We start from the raw sequence: 23,507 nt of genomic DNA on the forward strand, positions 1-23,507 counted from the left end.
CACCTGTTCAACAAGAAAGCAACCTTCTATGATCTTATTTTTTTCCTTTTTTTGGGCATTTTCCCAGCCAGTTTCTTGACTTCTGAATCCTTTGTCAAGAAGAGGGTCCTAGTGCTTCTCCTCCCCCCAGGACCATGCTCAAGGCTGAGATTCAGATCAGCTGCTTGACTCCCCCAGAGGCTTTGGGTGGGGGCAGAGCCACCACTGAGGGCAGAAGTTCAGATCAGCTGCTCAATTCTGCCAGAAGCTTTAAAGTGAGCTGCCTGGACAATGGACCCAGGTTGTTTCCATGTAGCTGCCTGCCACCTGCCTGGGGCCAGTGCTGTGGGAACCCCATTCCCCTCTCGCACAGCTGGGAAAGCCCTCCCACACTGACCTTTGGAGCTTTCTTTGGCACTTGTGGGTTGAGGGATCTGGTACCCTTCCTGCTGGAAATTCTGTCCTGGAGGTCTGTTCAGGTCCTGTTCCTCCCAGTGCCATGCAGCCAGGGCTGGGCTCCTCTCTGCTCAGCCTCCCATGAGATAGACCTTTCCTGTCGGCCTTCCAGGTTACCTTTGGCTGGAAACCTCTTTCACTCTGTTGTTCTGTGGCTTCTGGTGCTCTTGAATTTGTTGAGAGTCAGTTTTTACAGGTATTTTGTGGGCAGTGGGAGAAGCACTAGAGTATATGTGTCTTTCTACTCTGCCATCTTGGCTCTGTCTCTGTTTCTTTTCTTATTGCTAGCATTTCTAATACAATATTGAATAATATTCATGATAATGGACATCCTTGTTTCACTTCTGATCTTATTGGGAAAGCTTTTAGCTTATCCCCATTACAAATAATGCTTACTGATGGTTTTAGGAAGATGCTTATCATTTTAAGGAGAAATCCTTTTATACCTATGCTTTAAAGTGTTTTTTAATAGGAATGAGTATTGGATTTTGTCAAAAGCTTTTTCTGCATCTATTGCTATAATCATATAATTTTTGTAACTTTTGTTGTTGATATGATCAATTATGTTAATAGTTTCCTTATGTTAAATAATTCCTGTGTTCCTGGTATAAATTCTAAATGGTCATTATGTATAATCTTTGTCATATAATGTTGTAACCTCCAGGCTAATATTTTATTTAGAATTTTGTATCCATATTCACTAATGAAATTGGTCTAAAATTTATTTTTCTCTGTTTTTGATCCTCCTGGTTTAGGTATCAGCACCATATTTGTTCAATAAAAGGAGATTGGTAAGACTCCTTCTTTGTCGATTAGCTCAAATAATTCATTTAGTATTGGAACTAGTTAATCTTTCAATGTTTGTTAGAATTCACATAAATCCATCTGGTCCTTAGTCTTTTTTCTTAGGAAGTTTATTTAAGAGTTGTTCAATTTCTTTTTCTAAAATAGGCTTATTTAGATATTCTATTTCCTCCTCTGTTAATCTAGGCAGTAATCCATTTTATTTAAATTGGTAAGTTGGTTGACATATAATTGGGCAAAATAACTTCTAATAATGATTTTGATTTCATTTTTATTAATGATATATTCACCCTTTTCATTTTTGATACTGGTAATTTTTTCACTTTCTTTTTGATCATATTAGCCAATGGTTTATCTATTTTATTTTTTTTCATAAAATCAGCTTCTAATTTCATTTCTTAATTTTGTGGTTTTCTTGAATTCAATTTTATTAGTTTCAGTTTTAAATTTTAGGATTTCCAATTCATGTTCAATGGGGGATTTTTAATTTGTTCTTTTCTTAGTTTTTTTTTTTAAATTGCATGCCCAATTCATTGATCTGCTCTTTCTCTATTTTATTGCTGTAAACATCTAGAGATACAAATTTTCCTCTGATTAATGCTTTTGATACATTTCATAGGTTTTCATATGTTATTTCATGCTCGTTCTCTTCAATAAAACTCTTTATTGTTTCTATGATTCATTCTTTAACTCACACATTCTTTAAGATGAGACTAAATAACAATCAAATTGTACTCTGTGTTTCCACAGCCCCTTATTAAATGTATTTTTATTGCATTATGATCTGAAAAGGATGCATCTAATATTTTCTACGTTTACTTATATAGCTTTTAATACCTTAGTATATGGTACATTTTTGTAAAGGTATTAAGTATCCTTGGAAAAAAAACACATGTATTCTTTTCTATTTCCAATCAATTCTCTCCAGATAGCTATCATAGCAATCTTATTCAAGATTTCACTTATTTTCTTGACTTCTTTCTTATTTATTTTCTGGTTAGATTTATCTATTTCTGAGAGGGGAATGACAGCATTCAACACTGGTATGTGTTGACATGCCTGACCTATATACTCTGTCTGTGTCTATGTCAGCCTTGGCTTGCTAGGTTAGTCACTTTATCTCTTTGAAACTAATTGTTTTTTTCATCTGTCAAATGAAGCAGATCGTGTTTATATTACATTTATCCTTTCTTCATTACAACTTTCCGCATTGCAGTTTTGATTATGGGTTGGCATAAGAAATTAAATGGGAATTTTTTGGGAGTTTTATGGAAGCCACAGACAACACACAAAGGCCAGAAGACAACACAGAGCCTGGACCAAATATCTTAAGCCAGATTTTATAATAAGGTACTGTAAACACATAAAAGAAAAAGGAAAATAAAAACCTCAGACTTCTCTGGTATGAAGGGAGGGTCAAAATTTTTTATTCAGATTTTCTACATCATGGGGGCAAGTATACCTCTAACCCCAGCTTATTTAATCTTCACAACAACCCTTTGAGGTAGGCACTATTATTAGCTTCATTTTATAATTGAGGAAACTGAGATAAACAGAAGTTAAATGACTTGCCCTGGTTCACATAACTAGTAAGTGTCTAAGGCTGGATTTGAACTCATCCTAACTCCAGACCCAGCACTCTGTCTCTTTTACTCTCTCTATCTTCCCCTATTCTTCTCTTCCTCTCTTTCACACATACACACACATGTACACACATGTGCATGCATATGAATATGTAAGTTCATGCATGAACTTGTATGTATGGATGTAAACATGCCTATCTACATACATACATATAAATTTATAGACTCTGGGTTGAGAAGCCTGCTTAGGTTTCATGGAAAGATTCTAAAAGAATCATCCATATTTATACATGAGTTCTCAAGGCAAGTCTTAGTATGAAAAAACCTGTATACTGACATTAAAGCCAGGAAAGAAGACATAAACTGGAGATTCAAGTTTAGATGTTATCATGGTATTTTTCTGAATGAAACTTGTTCCTGCAAAGCTATATCAGTTACAAGAAATGGAAGGACTTCAGTTTAACTACTGCCTAGTAATGGCATCTGCTTCATCAAACCTGCCAATGGAGGAATATCTCCAGAGTCTCTCTTATTAAGTTTTCTTCATTAAGTAATCACATAGACCATTTTCTGACCACTGATCATGACATTAGCCATGCTTCTTATGGTTTTTTCTTTTTAGATCTAAGAAATAATCAATGCTTTGGGTTTTTCTTTTTAACAGAATGGAAATATTATATACAATATAAGGTATGCTGAACTATTTTTTCCAATACAATTGGGTACATAGACCATCGATGATGATTTGATTGCAGACTTTATTTCATCCATATTTTTTTTAATGAATGGATAATTGAGCAAATATGCATTTATGTCTATTTCATGTAAGGCCTTGTACCAGGTTCTGAAGATAACAGGATAGTTCCTTCCCTTACGTAACTTATGCTTTAATAGGCACCTAGGTGGCACAGTGGATAGAGCACTGTACTTGGAGTTATAAAGACATGAGTTCAAATATGGCATCTTAAATTTACTAATTTGTGACCTTGGGCAAATCCTTTAACCCTTGACTACCTCAGTTTGCTTATTTGTAAAATGAGAGTAGGTAATAATAGCACCTATGTTTAGGAGATGTGAAAGTCAGATAAGGCAATATTTGCAAAATGTCTTACCAACCTCAAAGTGCTATACAGATGCAAGCTATTATTATTAATAGGAAAGATATGGACTCTGTCCCAATAACTATCATATCAGGCAGAAAGTTAAAATGGCAAGGAGGGGCTCAGACAAAGTGTAGTTAAAAATGTGATTCCCTTTGACAGGGGTGTTAGAAATGAAGACAGAGAAGAAGGGGAAGGGGACCAATACAATCTTCCTGGGGGAGAGGGATTATGTCTGAATTGTATTCGTCCTTTGTTGCTGAAGAAGACCATGCCATCAGAGAAATGATGACATGACTTGCACTTGACTTTGTTTTGAGTGAGGGAGGGCTGTGTAGGTCACCAGCCTCACTTCTCCTCCAGAGTCACCTGAATCCAGTGACCAGATATTCATCAGGATGACTGGAGATGACCCAGGATGTCCTGGGAGACCTCTTCATGAAGAAGAGAGAGATTGGAACATCTGCAGATCCAGAGAGGTCATCCATTCCAGGAGAGGAGGGAAGAAGGGTTAGACTTGTTCTTGGTCCCAGGAGGCAAAATGAGGCATATTGGGTGGGAGATGCAGAGAGTCAGGTTATACATAAGGACAATTTTTGTACCACTTAGAGCTATCCAACAGTGTTCTGGGCTACCTTGGGTTCCCATGTATGAGAAGATAGCAAACAAAGGCTAGATTCTGTGCTAGGTGAGGAGAGGGGATTATTGTCCATGGATGAATTTGGCTTGGCCTTTGAGATTCCTTCCAACTCTAGGATCTTTGAGCCCATGATTCCATGAAAGCCCAAGTCAAAGAGGACCTTGATCTAGGAGAAGGCAAAATGAAGGTGGCACCTGTGAGTAGCCTAGAATCTCTTTCTATATAATGGAGATAATGATACCTGCTTCCACCTACCTTCCAGGGAAATTATGAAATAATATATGTGAAAGTACTATGTGCTCTTGGGAAGAAATCTGTTGAAGAAATCCTAGGTGGTGGTTTTTTTAGGGGGGGAGGGTTATCTTACCAATATCACTGGGGTCATACAACAACAAAGGAATGAGGTGATATATGACAATTATTTCAGAGGGAGTAATTATTTTTTATTGCTCCAGGAGCTCCTAACATTTATGATTCTCACCATCCATCACAAGATAATGATGCCTCTGTGCCTGTGTTTTCTTTCCTTTTCTGGGAACTTCACCTTTTTAGAAGGGGGAGGGGGACCCACGAAGTATATGATTCCTGGCTTGAGTTGTTAAGGGAGAGGCCTAGCAAGTCTGAATTTGTGTGCATTTATTTGGCATCTATAGCTTAGCAATTTAAAAAAAAAAATTTATCTGGGAATTTTCATGACAAAACTCCACCCACAGAAACATTCCTGGGTGTTTCCCTCAGAACACAGAGGAGCTCTGAAGGTCTATAAGGCCTGTTACTATTATTAAGGAAACATAACAAAGACATCTCTCAAACTGAACTAACTCCACATAATTGATTTTTAATATTGGCATAAATGCATACGTTCCAGATTTATTTTCTCATTACTTTAAAAAAATTTTTTATGGTTGGGAAGCTCAACAAAGGTTTTGAATAAATATTTAAATGAGTAAATTGACTTTTTTAAAGGCAGCTACCCACAGGCATTTGCAGGGTTATAGTAACCTTATCTTGACATATGTGTACTTCAAGAGATTGGCGTGGAGTGAAGGGACTTTCATTACTGCTTCTACTTTTGTTATCCTTAGTTGTTAACTCTGTCTCCAAGAGAAGCAGCATGCTACAATGGAAAAAACAAATGACTCAAATGAATGCTAAACATTTTCTTGATTTGTAATTGTGGGAAAAAAAATACTATTTAAAGCAAAAGTAAAGAAACAAACAAAAACAAGAGTTATGGAGTTAGTGGACCAGGGTTCAAGTCCCACCCTTGACACTTGCTTCCTGTGCAACTTTGGGCAAATCACTTAACCTTTTTCTGCCTCATTTTCCTCATCTTTAAAATGAGGGGATCAGACAAATGACCTCTGAACTCCTTCTGACTTTAGAATTATCATCCCATGGTGCATTGTCCCCTTGCTTCCACCACACCTGCTGCTCCTCTTCTCTCCCCATTATTCTCACCTCGCTTCTGTGAACTGTTGCTATGGTTTGACTTAGCTCAGTTTCCATTTCTTCAGTGAAGGCTTCTCTGAAGACAGGTTTCTTCTTCATCTGCCCATTCCTCTAGGGTCAGGTTTAGGTTTTATTTTTATATTACAAACATTAAGTTCAACATAGCCCCAGGCATACAGGTAGATGTTAACTTTATGGATGCCCAAGCAACCAGGCAGTTGCTGCTCCCACCATCACTGGCCCCCCAACATGTGCTTCAGCATAACCCTGGGCAAAGAGCAGTCACCAGAGGCCTGACCACCACTGCTTCAGTGTAGCCCTGGGGAAACTTAGAAATACCCCCACCAGCCTCAACACATGCCAAATACCAGCACCTAGGACCCTGGTCAACACCAGGTAAACTGCCAGAACCCTATGGCCTCCAGCAGCACCAGCTGCCACCCCACCCCAACCCCTCTGGGCAGTAGCAGGCGGGAGGGTCCTCATGGGCAGCATCAGTGCAGAAGCAGGTAGACAGCCACCCTGCTGCCCCTGGCACAAGAAGCCTGAGACAATGCCCCTTCTATCGCAGTGAAGAACTCAAATTTAAAAGAAAGGGAAAAGGCCAGAAAAGATGAACCAAAACGTCAAAAGAAGAATCTGACCATAAAAAGTAATTTTGGTGACGGGGAAGATCAAGACACAAACTCAAGAGAACAACAATGTCGAAACACCTACAGACAAATGGGAAGTGGTCTCAAGCCCAGAAAGATCTCATGGGAGAACTCTGATAAAGAACTGACAGACTATGAATGCAGATTGAAACATACTTTTTTCACTTCATTCTTTTTTGTGTTTTCTTTTCCTTTTGATCTGTTTCTTTTTTCATAACTGTGACTAATATGGAAATATGTTTTACATGATAGCACATGTATAGCTTATATCAAGTGATCTACCATTTTAAGAAGATGGGAGAGGAGGGTGGGAGAAAAAAATTGGAACTAAAATCTTGTAAAAATGAATGCTAAACATTGTCTTGACATATAATTGGGAAAAAATAAAATACTATTAATAAAAAAAAACTGGAAATAAAAGAAAAAAGCAAAAACCAAAACCTAAACATTGAATATATTACCCCCACTCTTTGAGAGGTCTCTTGTAATGAAGTAAAATAGTTAAATAAAATTAATAGTACAATGACCTCATCTGAAATTTTATTCAACATCCAAAGTATCAATTTTTTAAAAAATAAATTCACAGAAATCTATTTTTTCTTTCTCCTGTCCACCTCATTGGAAAAAAAGAGAAAAGCAAAATTCTTTGTAATAAATATGCATAGTCAAGCAAAACAGATTCCCTTAATGGCCATACATATATACATACATATACACAAACATGTATACATATACATATGTATATTATATATATGTAGGCATATATAAAATATATTGCAAACCCAGAAATACATACATAAATACATATTTATATAACATACACATGTATATATGTTTCAATCTGTACCCTGAATCCTAATGTCAAGGATGGCATGTTTCATCAGGAGTTCCTCAGGTACTATGCCGTCCATGAGATCAAGTGGCAGAGTTGTTGCTTTGGCCTTTCTCATATGTTCTAATGGGACGTAATGTTTCCCTCTGGCTTTGTACCTTCTATGTTGTCAACTGGAATTCTAAATTCAAAGTCAAATAAATTGAAGCTTGAATTTTTCTGATAGCCATAGAATAAGAATTAGCACATGACCCCACTGTCCATTTTCTTGTAGGAAAAAAAAAGTCTTTGAGGAGGAGAGAAGAGGAGAGGAGAAGAATCTATGTCATTGAAAACAACTTTCTGTTCATTCTACACATTTGTGCCCCTAGGAGTACAATCTTGTCTTCACTGTGTGCTACACTTGAGAAGACCTAGCCCATTATGTTTGATGGTCAATGTCTCAGGCTCATTTTGCCTATGCTGTTAATGTAATTGGGAGACCCTGAGATGCAAGCATTTCATTCAGTGAACAAATCACTTTGCCAAGATGAAAAACAGTATTATTATTACAACGATTATCATATGAAATTATTAAGAGAATCTTAAACACCAACATTTCTTTCATGAGACAGGATGGAAGTGATTTGTGGGGCCAGAGGACTATGGTTTTAGCCTAAACAAGGAGGCCCTAGATAGAAGGGGGTGGGGGGAGAAGAGAGGAAAAGGGAAGCCAGACGATTCAATTAAAGAATAACAGGAACAGATCAAATCTGCAGCTGGAAGAGATAAACTCAATCACCATGTTGCCTCTAGCTCATTCAAGAATATGGGAAGGAATATGTCTACAATTTCCTATTCCAGAGTTGCAGCAATGATCTAGTTTGGTTCCATTATTTTTTCTAAGAAAAGACAACCCTAATGCTCACCTAGAATCTATCTGGACAGAGTGATTATTCCAGAGAAACCTTGCCTGACATTTGCTCATCTAATTAAATATAAATTTTCTTTTATTTTGGATTTCATGCATATTTAAGCCCCATCTTCTAAAAGATCATTGCTTTAGTAAATATAAGAGAATAACTTGGCAGCATTTATTATTTCCTGTTGGCTTTTTAAGATCTGATATTTACTATGACTATAAATAAACTGAGAAGGAAAGGAGGTTCCCCCAGTTTCGACTTTTTGATGACATTATGCTAGTTGCTTGAAGCAGCAGAACATTAAGAAAACATTGGATGACATCCACAACTTATCCATAACACCAGAAAAATCAAGTGGATGAAGAATCCCTGTTGTTTAGACTTTGACTTTAAATTAGATGGATAGCCTGTACAGCTTGTTCATCAATATCTACATCTTTGACAAACAGTAAAAATGAACAGTAAGTTGGACTTAGAATGAAACAGGAGCAGAATAGGCTACATTAACTTTGTGGAATAGCAAGTTTCTTTTAAAATTCAAAATTCTTCCTGAAATAAAGGTTTAAATTTTTCATACCACCATTCTACAAATGTTGTTGTGGAGCAATGGGTCTTAGAACACTGGTCTACAAGGAATTAAAGAATGAGTGATACAAAGAGGCTATTGGAAAGAAACATGGTGGGTGTAATCAGGCCATAACTAATTGCAAACAAAAGGAAGATGGTTTGGTTACATAGTGAGAACAATGGATAAACCAAAAGGTAATTTGTTTGCTACATTGGTGTTCTTCTGGTATAAAAAGAAGTTGACAAAGACCTCCAGCTTGTTGAGTGGATCATTCTGTCATGAACTTATGGGAGCACATGAACAAGGATCACACAAGATTGACAGAGAAGTTTGGGTTGTTATTTGAATTGTCAGAAGAGATACTCAGAGCAATATGCTCACAGATCTATTGGAGTATTTGAGTATTAGGGCCAGTGGAAAAAATTTTAAATGCCTCTACTGCTTTCAAGGAAATCTGTTGATAGAAAAAGAAAGAATCAATTCATAGACTCCTAAAACTACAGGGTGTTGGAGTTGGAAGGTAAACTCCAGAGGTCAACAATTCCGACTTATACCTGAAAAGGCTCCCTCTTTACAACATTCGTCACAAGCAATCACTTAGTGTCTACTTGAAGATCTCCAGGGATTAGGATTTCGCTATCTATTGGGCTGAGTTTAAATCTGGCCTCGGACCCTCAACAGCTGTGTGACCCTGGGCAAATCGCTTAATCCAGCTTGCCTTAGTTTCCTCATTTGTAAAATGTACTGGAGAAGGAAATGACAAACCACTCCAGTATCTTTGCCAAGAAAATCCCAAATCAGGTCATGAAGACTTGGACATGACTGAAACAAAAGAACCATCTATTGAGGAAGCCTACTTTTGGTCAGGTCTATTTTTTAGGCAGTTTTTCCTTATGTAAACCAGTAACAGTGTATAGTCAAAAAAGGTAGCTTTGGAATCAGAAAGCTTGGATTTGAATTCCAGCTTAGCTCCTGGATATGTATTATAATGTGTATAGCCTCAGACAAGTCTTTTAGGGTTTTTTTCCCCAGCATTGTGCTAAGTGCTGGGAATGCAAAAAGAGACAAAAGATTTTTACTACTCTCAGGGAGCTCACAATCTAACTGTAATCATTACAACTTAATAGTTTGATCTTAAATGTGAAAGGATCGAGCTAAGGTGTTCTGTAAGGTATCTTTAATAGTGTGCCGGTAGATGTTTAATTACTGGCCCTTTGGAAAAAAATAGCATGTTCCAAAATACTTTTAAATGGACTCTGCCTCACTGACATTTTCTATCACTTTTCAAAGTTTAGAAATCAACAAAACATCAAATCAATCTCTGATTTATAGCATTTGCCTATTTCTGAGGTATAAATGCTCACAGTGAAAGTTTAATGATCAGCTTTTTTGATGTTGTTTGATCTGGCTCTAGCACCCCCTAATTTTTACTTCTAAACCCCAAAGTAATGAGTTAAGTTGCTTTTCTGCAACTTTTCACCTCTTCTAGTAGCCTCTGGGGCCAAGCGGAAGTTTAGTCTCAGTTCCAATGGATGACTGTTCAGATACTTGGAGGCAGTTGACATATCCCTCTAAGTCTTCTCTCCTGCAAGCTATACTTTCTTAGTTCATTTATACTGTTTGAGTGGGCAGCCAGGTGGTGCAGTGAATAGAGTACCAGTGCAGGAGTCAGGAGGACCTGAGTTCAAAATCTCACCTCAGACACTTGACACTCACTAGCTGTGTGACCTTGGGCAAGTCACTTAACCCCAATTGCCTCATCCTGGGTCATCTCCAGTCATCCTGATGAATATCTGGTCACTGGATTCAGGTGGCTTTGAAGGAGAAGTGAGGCTGGTGACCTGCACAGCCCTCCCTCACTCAGAACAAAGCCAAGTGCGAGTCATGTCAGTGTTTCTCTGATGGCATGGTCTACTTCAGCAACGAAGGACAAACACACACATATTGTTTGAGTTCTCCCAAGATGTTTGAGGTTTGAATTTGTAGTATGGGGAGTTGTTGACCGCCTTTACATAAAAGATAGTGATTTTCTGTTGTATATTACTAGCCTCCTAGGTATTTGCTATTCAGCCTGAAGTGATGTGTTGCACAATTTCATTTTTTGCGTGATTTATATTAATGAGTCCCGAACATTAACCATTCTGTAATTTTTGCCAGCAATCCCCTAGGCCTGAATTGCCATCATAAAACCCTTTATTTCCACAAATAAATCTGCAAACATTATCTCATTCTTTTCATATTTTTCAATGAAATTCAGATAGAAGCGGTCTTGGGGCAAGTTGCTATCCTCTGGTTGTTATCTTCCCTTATAATGTTCTGTCAGCTCTTGCACAGGTGGATCATGATAATGGATATTGTCCTTGCCTTCTTCCTTTTAATCTTCCAATCTATTTAGCAATTTAAATTTAGTATTTACTAAATCATAACTATTTTTCTTTTACTCAAGAACTCTGAGGGTCTTCCCCTCCCAGTTTGATTTTTTTTTGTTGTTGTTATTTTTTCTTTTCTTAAAAGGGGCCATGCCTTCAGTAACTACTTAAAAAGGCCTATTCATTAAATGGGTGTATCTCACTCAAAGTGAGAATGCTGTAAGACCTTAGCCTAAGATGGCCAAGGTCCCACATTTCATCCTGGACCATCACCAGTCATCCTGATGAATATCAGGTCACTGGACCCAGATGGCTCAGGAGAAGAAAGTGAGGTTGGTGACCTTGCACAGCCCTCCATCACTCAAATCAAAGTCAACTGCAAGTTATGTCATCATCTTGATGTCATGGTCCTCCTCGAGAATGAAGGACAAACACACAACAATGGCAATTGTTGTTTTGAATCTTTTCAATGAGAGAGGACACTAGCAGCTGAGTTGGGGAAATTCTTATGTATGGGTTGGCATGGAAGCTGAGATTTAAAGGGAACAAGGAAGTGGGGGCAGGAGGAAGTGCATTCTTGGCATGGGGAGGAGTCAGTGCAAAGGTACAGAGAGGGACAATTAATTGTGTGAAAAATAGCAAGAAGGTGAGATTGGCTGTATTACAAAGTGGGCAAAGAACAATAAAGTGTGAAAGTCTGGACAGGTAGGTTGGTGTCAGGTCATGAAAGAATTTAAAGGCAAACATTAGAGTTTATATTTGATCCTAAAGGCAATAGGGAGCCTTTAGAGATTATTAAAGAGGGGAATGATAGGGTCAGACCTGCACTTTAAAGTCATTTTGGCAGCTGTGGGGGGATAGATTGAGGAGGGGAGAGACTTGAAGAAAGGGGACCAATTAGGTACCTATGGCAATTGTTCATGTGAAATTTATGGAGGTCTAAACTAAAGTTATGGCTTCATGAATAAAGAGAACAGGACAGTAGAGAGAAATATGGCGGTAAAAATCATAAGATTTGGTGACTGAATATGGGCCAGGGATGAGAGAGAGTAAAGAGTTAAAGATAATTCTGATATTATGAACCTGGGTTACTTCAAGGAATAAGGTACTCTGGGAAATTTAGAAGAGAGGTAGGCTTTGCTGAAAACAAAACAACAACAAAAAAGAATTCTGTTTTGGACTTGTTTAGTTTTATACTTGGAGTTTTCATGCTGATGAAATCACAGGTTTGGACCAAAAAAATAAAAATAAAATCATGCCTGTGCTTTCATTTAGAAGTCCTGGTTCTGGAATAGACTTTTGATTATAATATTGTTTTCCTGGTAGTCTCCTTTATGATATACTTTTTAGTAGAATATTGTGATGAAAATAGTAGGTTGCAATGTTATAGTACTGAAATTTGCAAACCATTCTCCTCACTGGAACTTTATGAAAATATCATATATATTTTACACAGACGGAAGATGGAACCTTGGTGTCTTGATTCCAAATCTTGTGATCTCTTCATTGTACTACCTATCTTGATATCTGTACCTACCTTTATAGCCTCATCTACATTGGGGTCTTTGTGTCAGTATCCCCTATACCTCCATTTAAGGCATTTGTAAACTTGAAAAGGAGAAAAACTGAGTCTGAGTTAAACTGTCTATCTCCCACACCCCTAGCATGCCACTTAGATGTAGGTACTTAGGAAATGAATTGTTGGACTGAATTACATCTTTATCTATTCATTTTCTCTCCATATTCATATTTTCCCTATTTATACTGCTAAGGCATAATTGTGAAACTACCCTGGGATTTCTTACATGTGGGCTTACTCAAAGTCATCTCGGATTCAAGGCACATTTTGGGCCAGCCTTTATTTAAAACTGCAGAAAGCAAGCATCTAATGATGTACTTTTTTTATCAGGCAAATCAGAGGACACATTAGTTCAAACAGAAAGGAATTTAATTAAGAACAAGAAGAAGATTAAGAAGAAAAAAACATTTCATACCTACAGGGTATAGGCTATCACAAATTCTCATACCACCCATGGGAGAGGGAACATATATGACCAGGGGGTATGTGGGAGAGGAACAAAGGTAACCAGGCAAACTCACATTCCTGGTATGTCCCACCTGGAACCTTTGTCTGCCTCTGCTTCTTGCTGCTTTCCCACTGTGCTACAGGCTGTTGATGTTCTTTGCTGGGTTATTTCCTGTGCTGAGGTGTCACATTTTATCCTTCCATGACATTATCTTTGCTGGATCTCTGCTGACTTGCTGTCTGGTGATTCTCCGTTGTATTGCTTTTGCATGCCATCTTCTGTTTCTCCATTGAACTGTATATGATTTGCAGCACTCAGAGAAGGGGATCCCAGTTCTATTAGTTTGTATACTTGGGCTATTTCAACTCTTTTGTGAGTCAGACTGACAACCGAAACTAGTTATACATCAAAAGTTTGAGTTTTGAATTCCTTTGCTTCTGCCTTATTGTCCTCAGTCTGCTATCTGAGTTAGGGTGAGAAAATTCCATCTAACTACTAACATGACCCTGGTCACTGGTCTGGGTCCATGCAAATGACCCTCCCCCACTCCCTCCAGTTCAGGTGGAATAAAAAATGTTTTCCTCTGCCTTTCTGAAAACATCAAAATCATTTTTCTCCTCACATAAAATGAATAAAGTTTGTCTTTGTTAACCTCATCTTTATTTCGTTGCTCCTTTCGGTTTCCCTTGTCATCTGTTTCCAGTGTTGATTCTAAAACCTGGGTAATCAGGGCCTTCATTCAACTAATGCCCTGGCCACATTCTTTGACCTTTTCTCTACATTTCCCCCGTCAACATTTCCATGATTTGTCCCCGGGTCCTTCAGATCTCTTTTTTCAGCTTTTCTTCTTTTCTGTCAATAGGTTAATTAGGTAAACTAATTTTTGCTAATAATAATTTACTTAAAATTCATATCTTTAGAAAGCTCCTAATGAATGATTCTAATAATTGGAATTTCAAGCACTTGATGATGGGTGGCAGAGTATCCTTGGTTTGGGAAACCTTTTAGTATTTAATAATGCTCCTTTGGAGGAACTTCTACTCCATATGCGAGGACACATAAAACTTAAAGGGTCTTTTTTCAAAAGAAAGATCAAGATCCAAAAAAACACCAAAAACCTTCCCAAGGGTGAAGCCTGCTTTCTACTAGTCAGGTTTCAGGTACACTATAGTCTGCCTTGGGACCAGTGGAAACCTGGTTTCAAATCTTACCTCCACCACTTCCTAGCTGGAAGACCCTGGACAAATCATTTAATCTTTAGTCTCAATGTTCTCCTCTGTAAAATGGGGATAATAATACCCCCATATTTACTTGTGAAACTCATGCAAGATAATGTGGGGAAGGTGCTTTTTACACTTTAAAGTACCATTTATATGTCAGTTATTTTTGTGGTTGGTCAGCTGAAGTTGGATGGGTAGTTGCAGGACAGTGCTGCAAATTGCCCTGGCCCCTTTAATCATGATGTACTAGGGTAAGAGCGGTATTTTTTCCCACATGGAAAAACAAATGATTCACAGCTCACTCAAAAGAAAATCACAGATGACACTTGATAATGCAAAATGCACATTCTTTATTTTTTATTTATTTATCTTAATTTTTAAATATATAAATGTATAATTTATATTTAAATAAATATATAATTTATTTATTTTTCAGTTCTTAACATTCACTTCCACAAAAATTTGAATTCAAAATTTTCTCCCTATCTCTCTCCACTCCCACCCCAGGACAGCATACATCCCATCCACCTCTTCCTCCAGTCTGTCCTCCCTTCTATTACCTACCCTTCTTCCATCCCCCTTCCCCTCTATTTTCCTCTAGGGCTGAGTAGATTTCTCTACTCCATTGCCTGTATAGCTTCATTTCCAGTTGCATGCTAAAACAATTTTTGACATTCATTCTTAAAGCTTTGAGTTCCATATTCTGTCCCTCCCTCCCTCAGTGAGAAAACAAGCAATTCAATATAGGTCATACATGTGTAACAATGCAAAGCACTTCCAAAATATTTATGTTGTAAAAGACTAACCACATTTCCCTCTGTCCTATTCTGCCCTTCATTTGTTCCATTCTCTCTCTTGTCCTCCCACAGCAGTGTTTGCTTCTGATTATCCCTTTCCCCAGTTTGCTGTCCCTTCTGTTATCTTCCCTCTCCTATCCCCTTCCCCCCGCCTTCTTGCAGGGTAAAATAGATTTCCATATCCAATGGAGTATGTGTTATTCCCTCCTTAAGCCAAATCCCGAGTAAGGCTCAATTATTTCTTTTCATCTTTCCTCTCTTCCCCTCCATTGTAGAAGCTCTTTCTTCCTCTTCTACGTGAGATGATTTGCTAAACCTACCTCCCCCTTTCTCTTACTCCTAGTACATTCCATTTAACAGGAAATTTTATTTTTTTAGGTATTTTCTCTTCATATTCAGCTCACCATGTGCCCTTTGTCTATGTGTATATATCTCTCTCTCTCTCTCTCTATAGAGAGATATATATACACATAAACACAAGTGCATATACATACCTACACACATATACTGTACATATATATACATACCCATGCATATATATAATTCCCTCTAACTACCCTAATACTGTAAAAGGTCTCATGAGTTACAAATAATATCTTTCAATGTAGGAATGTAAACAGTTTAATGAGTTCCTTAAGACTTCTCTTTCCTGGTTACCTTTTTATGTTTTTCTTGATTCTTGTATTTAGAAGTCAACTTTTCTATTAAGCTCTGATCTTTTCAACAAGAATGCTTAGAAGTCCTCTATTTCATTGAAATTCCATTTTTCCCCCTGAAATATTATACTCAGTTTTGCTAGGTAGGTGATTCTTGGTTTTAATATTAGTTCCTTTGACTTCTGGAATATCATATTCCAAGCCCTTCGATCCCTCAATGTAGAAGCTGCTAGATCTTGTGTTATCCTGATTGTATTTCCACAATACTCAAATTATTTCCTTCTGGCTGCTTGCAATATTTTCTCCTTTACCTGGGAACTCTGGAATTTGGCTATTATATTCCCAGGAGTTTTTCTTTTCAGATCTCTTTCAGGAGGTGATCACTGAATTCCTTCAATATTTATTTTGTCCTCTGGTTCTAGCATATCAAGGCAGTTTTCCTAGAGAATTTCATGAAAGATGATGTCTAGACTCCTTTTTTGATCATGGCTTTCAGGCAGTCCCATAATCTTAAAATTGTCTCTCCTGGCTCTATTTTCCAGCTCAATTGTTTTTCCAATAAGATATTTCACATTGTCTTCTATTTTTTTCATTCTTTAGGTTTTGTTTTGTAATTTCTTGGTTTCTCATAAAATCATTAGTTTCCATCTGCTTCATTCTAATTTTTAAAGAACTATTTTCTTCAGGTAGCTTTTGACCCTCCTTTTCCATTTGGCTAATTCTTATTTTTAAAGCATTCTTCTCTTCATTGGCTTTTTGGACCTCTTTTGCTATTTGAGTTAGTCTATTTTTAAAGGTGTTATTTTCTTCAGCATTTTTGGGGTCTCCTTTAGCAAGCTGTTGACTCACTTTTCACTATTTCTTGCATCTCTCTCATTCCTCTTCCCAATTTTTCCTCCACCTCTCTTACTTGATTTCCAAAATCCTTTTTGAGCTCTTCCATGGCCTGAGACCATTGCATATTTATTTTGGAGGTTTTGGATATAGAAGCCTTGACTTCGATGTCTTCTTCTGATGATCTTCCTCATCAGAAAGAGTGGAAGAAAATAGCTTTTTGCCAAGAAAGTAACCTTCTATAGTCTTATTTTTTCCCTTTTTGGACATTTTCCCAGCTAGTTACTTGAATTTTGAGTTCTTTGTCATGTAGAGGGTATACTCTAGGAACCTGTAAGTTCTCAGTTCCTCCAAGGTGGCACAATCCTTCCCTACACTCTGGTCTTGGTGCAATCACAAGCTTTTCTGCCCAGGATCTGTGAGTAGGATTCCCTCTCCAGGGCCTCCACCAGCTCCACCATGCCAGTGATCCTCCTCACTCCAGGACCTCCACTCAGAACTGAGACCTGATTGACACTCAATTACCCCAGGATCTTTAGGTGGAGGGCTCCAAAAATGGATGCTGGTTCAGTGGCTGCCACAGCCCTGGGGCTGGAGCCAGGGCTGGACCCTGCTCCCTTTCATGCAGGTGAAAGAGCTTTCTCACTGAGCTTTGAAGCTGTCTTTGGGGTTTGTGGGTTGAGAAATATGAGAACCACAGCTGCTACCCATGATTCCATGTCCGGAAGCCTGCTTCAGTCCTGTTTGTGCTGTTGGGCGTGGTCAAGGCTGGGCTACACTTAGCTCTGAGCCCAGATGGATAGATCTTTCCTGTCAGCCTTCCAGGCTGTCTTGCACTGGAAAGCTCTTTAGTCTGTCGTTTTGTGGCTTCTGCTACTCTAGAATTTATTAAGAGTCATTTTTTACAGGTGTTTTATGGGCTACGGAGGAGATCTATACCAGGTCAGTCTTTCTACTCTGCCATCCTGGCTCCACCCACTGTTCTTTAATTTTTTTAAAAAAACATTTTTGTTTAAAGTTTTAAATTCCAAATTCTGTCTCTCCTCCCCTCTCCCCACTTCCTGAGACAGTAGGCATCAGGTATAGGTTATACATGTTAAGTTGTGTAAAACATTTCTATATTACTCATTTTGTTATAAGAAGACAAATAAAAAATGAAGGAAAGTGAAAAACAGCATGCTTCAGTCCGTACTCAGTCAATATCAATTCTTTCTCTGAAAGTAGATAGTATGCTTATCATTAGTCCTTTGGAACTGTCTTGAATCATTGTATTGCTGAGAACAACTCAGTTATTCACAGTTCTTCATTGAACAATATTGCTGTTACTATGTACAATGTTCTCCTGGTTCTGTTCACTATGCATCAATTCATGTAAGTCCAGATTTTTCTGAAATCATCCTGCTTATCACTTTTTATAGCAAAATAACATTCCATTACAATCATATACCACAATGTATATGTGCTTAGCCATTGCCCAATTGATAGTCCTGCCTTTGATTTCCAATTCTTAGCCACCACAAAAAGAGCTGATATATATCTATATCTATCTGTCTGTTAATCTATCTATTTTTCTATCTACCTATATCTTACAAATAGGTCTCTTTCTGTTTTCTTTCTATGTCTTTGGGATATAGACCTAGTAATGGTATTGCTGGATCAAAGGATATATGCAATTTTATAATCCTTTGGGCATAGTTCAAACTGCTCTCCAGAATGGCTGGATCAGTTCACAACTCCACCAACAATGCATTAGTGTCCTAGCTTTCCCACATTCCCTCCAATATCCAACATTTTCTTTTTTTTTGGTCATGTTAGCCATGTTGATAGTTGTGAAGTGGTATCTCAGAGTTCTTTTAATTTGTATTTCTCTGATCAATAGTGATTTAGAGCATTTTTTCATTTAACTATAGATACTTTTGATTTTTTTGAAAATTGCCTGTTCATATTCTTTGACTATTTATTGGGGAATTAGGGTTTTAGATAATATTACTTATCATTTAAAGATAAGTTCCATTTATTCACATGCTCTCTGCTGTTTTTGATAGGTATAGATGGTGTATTTTGTCAAAGGTTTCTTCTGCATCGATTGAGATAATTTCTGTTGGTCCTGTTTTTGATATGGTCAGTTATATTAATAGTTTTCTTAATATTGAACTCTCCTTGTGTTCCTGGTATAAATCCTACCTGATCATAATGTATTATCCTTATGATGTATTGCTTATGATATGATATGATATATGATATATTATGATACATTATACATATATATTTGTTAGTATTTTATTTAAAGTTTTTGCATCAATATTCATTAGAGAAATTGATCTACAATTTCCTTTCTGTTTTGACCCTTTCTTATTTGGGTAGCAACACCATATTTGTGACATAAAACGAATTTGAAAGGACTTTGCCTATTTTTCCAAATAGTTTATATAGTCCTGGGATTAATTGCTATTAAATGTTTGGTAGAATTTGCTTGTGAATCCATCTGATCCTGGGATTTTTTCTTAGGAAGTTCACTAATGGTTTGTTCAATTTCTTTTTCTGAGATTAGATTATTAAAGTATTTTATTTCTTCTTTTACTAATCTGAGTAATTTATATTTTTATAGATATTTATCAGTTTCATTTAGATTGTCAAATTTATTGGTGTACAATTGGCCAAAATAGCCCCTAACAATCCTCTTGATTTTCTCTTCATTGGTGGTGAGTTCACCCCTTTCATTTTTACTACTAGTAGTTTGGTTTTTCTCTTTCCCTTTTAAAATCAAATTAACCAGAGGTTTGTCTATTTTACTGATTTTCAAAATAAAACCATCTTCTAGTTTTATTTATTATTTCAATGTTTTCTTGCTTTCAACCTTATTAATCTCTGCTTTGATTTTCAGGATTTCTAATATGATGTTTAATTGAAGATTTTGAATTTGTTCTTTTTCAGTTTTTTTAGTTGCCTGCCCAATTTATTGGTTTGCTTTTTCTCTATTTTTTTTTTTTTTAATTTAAGCAATTAGAGATACGTTTTCACCTAAGTACCACTTTGGTTGCATCCTATAAATTTTGGTATGTTTTCTCATTATTCTTATTTTCTTTAATGAAGTTATTGTTTGTTTCTCTGATTTGTTCTTTGACCCACTTGGTTTTTAGGGTTAAATTATTTAATTTCCAATTACTTTTTAGTCTCTCCATTGTCCCTTATTGAATGCAATTTTTCTTGCATTATGATCTGAAAAGGATGTCTTTACTATTTCTGCCTTTCTGTATTTGGTTGTGAAGTTTTTATGTCCTAATACATGGTCAATTCTTATCATATGCTGCTGAAAAAAGGTATATTCCTTTCTATTCCCCTTCAATTTTCTTCACAGAGCTATGATATCTAACTTTTCCATACTTTTATTAATTTCCTTAGCTTCTTTCTTGTTTACTTTTTGGTTACATTTATCTAGTTCCTAGAGGGGAAAATTGAGGTCCCCCACTAGTATAATTTTATTATCTAACATTTAATAACTTTATTGCCATAAGAGCAATTAGAAGGAGCCTATGTAGGGGGTGAATATAAGGTGACTTTGATGGGATGATTCCCTCCCCCCCAAAAAATCTGTAGCATCTGTAACTCATTCAACTTTTCCTTCAAAAATTTAGATGCTATAGTATTTGGTTCATATATCTGTAGTATTGATATGACTTTATTGTCTGTGGTACCTTTCAGCAAGATGGTTTTCTTCTTTGCCTCTTTTAATTAGCTCTATATTTGCTTTTGCTTTGTCTGAGATCATGATTGCTACTTCTGCTTTCTTTCCTGCAACTGAAGCATAATAGATTCCGCTCCAGCCCCTCACCTTTATCCTGTGTGTGTGTCTGCTTCAAATGTGTTTCTTGAAAACAACATGTTGTAGGATTCTGGTTTTTAATCCATTCTGCTACGCAGTTCTGTTTTCTAGGTGCATTTACTCCATTCACATTTATAGTTATAACTAACTGTAAATTTCCCTCATGCTATTTTTCACTTCTTTATCCTCCCCACCCCACTTCCTCTCCTTTCAAATATTTTAATTCAGATCACTCTTTTCTTCAATTTATTTCTACCATTTATGATTTCCCCCTTCCCCTTCCATTATACTCAACCTTCCTTATATGGTATGATAGCTATCTATATCCAACTGAGTGTGCATGTTATTCTCTCCTTGAGCCAATTTTAAAGAGAGTAAGGATTAAGTTTTGCCTATTCCCTGCCCCCTCATCTTCCTTTCCTTTATAATAGCTTTTTATGTGGGATAATTTATTCCCATTGAATCTCCTCTCAACTTCTTTTGCCAGTGCAATTTTATTTCTCACCCTTTTATTATTTTTTGAGGGGGGAGTCTCATCCCATCAAAGTCATCTTATAACCACCCCCTCTGTTTACGTAGACTTCTTTTAATTGCTCTTATAGTAATAAAGTTATTAAAAGTTACAAATATTATCTTGCCATATTGAGATATCAACAGTTTATTCTCATTAAATTTCTTATGTTTTCACTTTCTTGTTCCTTTTCACCTTTTTATGTTTCTAGTAAATCTTGTATTTGGAGGTCAAAATTTTTCTTCAGCTCTGGTCTTTTAATTAGAAATGCTTGAATGTTCTCTATTTTGCTAAATATCCACCTACCTCCTAAAAGATTACATTCAGTTTTGCTTGGTAGGTGATCCTTGGTTGTAATCCTAACTCCTTTGCCTTCTGGTATATCATATTCTAAGTCCTCTGGTTCTTTGATGTGGAAGCTGTGAAATCCTGTGTAATCCTGATTGTAGCACTGCAATGTTAGAGTCATCTCTTTTTGTCTCCTTACAATACTTTCTTCTTGATCTGTGAGCTCTGGAATTTGATTATGATGTTCCTGGGAGTTTTTATTTTGGTATCTCTTTCAGGTGGTGATCATTGGATGCTTTTAATTTCTATTTTGCTTCTGGTTATAATATATCAGGGCAGTTTTCTTTGATAATTTCTTGAAAGGTGTTGTCCAGGCTTTTATTTTTAGCATGACTTTCAGGAAATCCCATAATTCTTATATTATCTCTACTGGATCTATTTTCTTGGTCAATTGCTTGGTCAATGAGAAATTACACATTTTCTTCTTTTTTTGCTTTTTTGCTTTTGTTTTATCATATCTTGATGTCTCATAGAGTCATTAGTTTCTCCTTGTTCAATTCTAAATTTTCAGGGATTATTTTGAGCTTTTGTACTTCCTTTCCCATTTGATCAATTCCTTTTTTGGGGGAGTTATTTTCCTCGGTAAATTTTTGTACATCTTTCCTTAAGCTATTGACTCTTTTTTCGTGATTCTCTTGCATTATTCTTATTTCTTTTCCTAATTTCTCTTCTACTTCTCTAATTTGCTTTTGAAAATCCTTTTTAAACTCTTCCAGGAATTCTTTTTGGACCTGAGAGGAAATTACATTTTTCTCTGAAGTTTCACATGTAGACATTTTGACATGATTGTCTTCTTCTAAGTTTATGCTTTGATTCTCCCTATCACCATAGCAATTTTTTGTAGTAAAGCTCTTTTTTTGTTTTTTGCTCATTTTTTTCTGCCTTTTTTTTTGTAATTTGGTGTTTTTATGTGAGAGTTGGACTCTGGTCCTATACTGTCCAAAGCTTTTTGTGCTAGGGCTTTGGGTCTTTCTGCTGCTGGCTTTCACTGGGCTTCAGGGGTTAGCTGCTTGCTTTCTCTGGAGAGTAGACTTCCCTTCTGACTTGTACTGGGGGTAGGGTGGGACCTCCCTGTTGGCCTTCCCTGGGTGTGAGGTTTGGCTACTGACCTGCTTCAGGGGTGGAGCCTTACTTCTGTGCTTCTCTGTTGGCTCTAGGGTCAGTCTCACTGTTGGCCAGTCCTGGGACAGGGTTTTATTATGGGTCAGCAAAGGGATCAAGGCTTTGCTGGTGGCCTGTGCTGAGTTAGGACCTTGCTGCCTTGCATAGATTCCTCACTTGTCTGGGGGTGCTGGTTTGCAGGAGGGTGGGGCCTCATTAGTGGATTGCCCCAGGCTTGGAGCCTTGCTTCAAGCCCCTTTGTGATTCTTGCTTCTGCTGCTCTTAGACCTCGCTCTCCTCCCACCCAGTGAGACCTACTTTTCCTGTTGGGTTGGTGAGCTACTTCCTGTTCCTAGATCAATTCTGAGACAGTTTTCTAGTTGCTTGGAGGGGAATTTGGGAAGGCTTCAGAGGGTTCCTTCTTCATTCCTCTATCTTGGCAGACACATTCTTTTTGAAAGTTGTGTTCTGACTCATTCTGCAATAACACATTATAGAAATGTATTCAACCCCCTCCCCCACCAAAAATGGTCATTTTCACTGCCCCCTCCCTTACCCACTTCCTCAAAGAAATAGACCATTCTGAGGAGTTTGAAATCCTTCTTCTTCTCAGCATTTAGACCCATAGTCAGCACTTAATAAATGCTTGACAATTAGCTTCTTATTGACATATATTTTCTATTTAGGTGCAAAATAATCATTGGAGAACTGTGAACGGTGAATTTTCTAGGAGACATGGTACCATATCTATGTAAAAGTTCTTTTTAATGCAATCTGAGGTGAACATAGAGCCTCTGATTGGGAACCAACTGGTGTTCATCCTCATGTGGAGAGTATCTTTTTAGGCGATCT

The sequence above is a fragment of the Notamacropus eugenii genome, chromosome 4 (genome assembly GCF_028372415.1).
Source record: "Notamacropus eugenii isolate mMacEug1 chromosome 4, mMacEug1.pri_v2, whole genome shotgun sequence".
In the NCBI taxonomy this organism is placed as follows: domain Eukaryota; kingdom Metazoa; phylum Chordata; class Mammalia; order Diprotodontia; family Macropodidae; genus Notamacropus; species Notamacropus eugenii.